Raw genomic sequence first — 2348 nt, 5'->3', positions numbered from 1 at the left:
CGCGTGGTCGCCATCCGTTCGGAGGGGATCGCCGGCTTCGAAACCTCGATGTCGTGAGTCGGACACCCGTGCCGTCGCTAGAGTTTTTCAAACTCTGCTTCTGGATATTGGGACGAAAGACCGCTCGAGGCGGACGGCCGCGCAAATCCCATCGAATCTTTACTATCACCCGAACGATGGAGAGATGCACGCGCGCTGTTTCTTGAATAATTGGACGAGAGAGTAGAATCAAACACATATATAACATGGGCTAGCCACCGTGCTTACTCGTTCGCGAGATCGTGTGCTGTACAGAGGATTCAGAATCGGGTGTATATATCCCCGTCGTTTCCTGACGAACGGAGCTTCGATCTCGATGGTTGTTATATATCATAATGTACTTTACGCCCGGCCGGCGAACGCGCGTATCTTTGCGCGTTCGTCGGTTTCTTTTTTTTCGAACGTTTTTGTGTCGTCAATCTTATGGCGACTTCTGCGCGTTCGATTCCCGTTGGTCGAACGTGACGGAACTCGGCTTCGCTAGAACCGAGAAGAGTACATTTGAGTATTGAACTGTTGCAAAATTTATAAAAGATTACCCTGAACGGTGGATCACTTGGCTCGTGGGTCGATGAAGAACGCAGCTAATTGCGCGTCAACGTGTGAACTGCAGGACACATGAACATCGACATTTCGAACGCACATTGCGGTCCACGGATACAATTCCTGGACCACGCCTGGCTGAGGGTTGCTCACGTAAACCTAAGACTGCTTGCGTTGCGTATCGTTACTCTCCGTATCTGTCTCCCTCTGTCCCTTCTTGCCTTAACAACCCGCCGTCGTTCTTCTTTATATAAGAGAACGTTTCAGAGTCGGACGAAGGTACAAGAACGAGGATACGAATAAGAGCGGACGGAGAGAACATACGCGACGTACGAGCGATTGTTGGACGCTCGTCGGCGTTCGTCGCGGTCGTGCAGAGACCGTGCAAGTCGTACGCATGCTCGATATATAATCTATCGTGTTCACGGGAAACTACGAAACTCTACCTCTGTCTCTCTCTGTCCCTTCTTGCCTTGACAACCCGCCGTCGTTCTTCTTAAAAATTATAAGAGAACGTTTCCGAGTCGGACGAAGGTATACGAAGGGATACGAATAAGAGCGGAGAGAACCGTCACGGACCTGCGTGAGTGCTCGCGGCGTCGTGAGTCGTCCTTACGAGGGTGACCGCCCGCTTATGCACCGCTTCGTGTATCGGTTATCGAACGTATATACTCGTAGTGTTCTCCTCGTGACCGATTTTTTTTTCATATCAGGCGATATATGCTACGTTTGCCGGTGTTCGACGCACGAAGGTCCGCGCCCCCGACGTCGTCTTAAACGAATATTATATTTGGCGAGACTGAGAGAGAAACCAAATATGGGAACTCGGTCGAGAGAGGAGAGAAGAGAGAACCAAAAACCTAAACTCGATGGCGTGCGAAACTTTGCCATAATCTACCGTCTTTTCTCAAGACTCTCGTACAGCCCCAGGGATCGAATGCCCACTCCGTCTCTTCGCGAAAGCGACTGACAACAACGAGGACCGTCGCATCGATGGGTCGTCGTTGCGTTTTACACGCTCTGTGCTTTTTTACAAGCCCCGAAAGTATCAGCCGTAGATCCGGGAACGCACGCACGAGATTTCTTCGAACGCTCTGACGACTTAGGGAGGTATGATCCCCAGCGTCGCGCGGAGATCGGAGAGTACACGTACTCGTATCGGGACGAATTTTCCCTGTCGTCGTGTATCTCTCTGCCCGCGCGCCTGGCCCCCCAAAGCCACGTTCGTCGGAAATCTTACATATTTGTAATGCGTGTGCGAACTAGCGTGTGTCTAAGATCGGCTATACACGGGTGCCGCTGTACTACAAGCTCGAGGTGTTTTGCGCAGCGTTTCTGTACCCGAGGAAGATGCGCATGTGAGTCCGTTACGAAGTTGTTCGTACGGTCGTCGTCGGAGAGATCGTAGACGAAAAAGAAGACGATCCCCTTTGGCGAGGCTCGAGAAAAAAACTTTGAGAGAGACGAGGTATACACGCGAGTACGACTATGTCGTGCGCGCGTGTGATTTTTTTTTTATGGCAATTCGGTGCTTCGAGAATAGAGAAAAGAGAGTGTTGGTCATCCCATGCCTCTTCGTCGTCTATCGCTGGACCGCGCATCCTAACGTCGCGCCGGTCGTCCAGTCCCCGAACACACACACCCGACGGTACGTCTCGCTCGCTTTTTCACTTGCGTGAGTTCCCGTACCGGGAACCGCTGGAATCTTCGAGAGAAGAGAAACGGCTGTAGGAGAAAAAGAGGACGGACGTTAAAAACCGGACGAT

The 2348-nt window shown here is 51.6% G+C and overlaps 1 non-coding gene across 1 annotated transcript; it reads left to right on the top strand.

The window, feature by feature from the left end:
- The first annotated feature begins 575 nt into the window (after positions 1 to 575).
- Positions 576 to 730, top strand: LOC117162422 (5.8S ribosomal RNA). Its single transcript, XR_004465216.2, has one exon. It is a non-coding gene; the product is annotated as a 5.8S ribosomal RNA (ribosomal RNA).
- Positions 731 to 2348: the final 1618 nt, after the last annotated feature.

This window comes from Bombus vancouverensis, chromosome 12 (assembly GCF_051014615.1).
Source record: "Bombus vancouverensis nearcticus chromosome 12, iyBomVanc1_principal, whole genome shotgun sequence".
Taxonomy (NCBI): domain Eukaryota; kingdom Metazoa; phylum Arthropoda; class Insecta; order Hymenoptera; family Apidae; genus Bombus; species Bombus vancouverensis.
The sequence above is the reverse complement of the archived record's forward strand: the minus strand, read 5'-3'. Positions and strand labels throughout refer to the sequence as shown.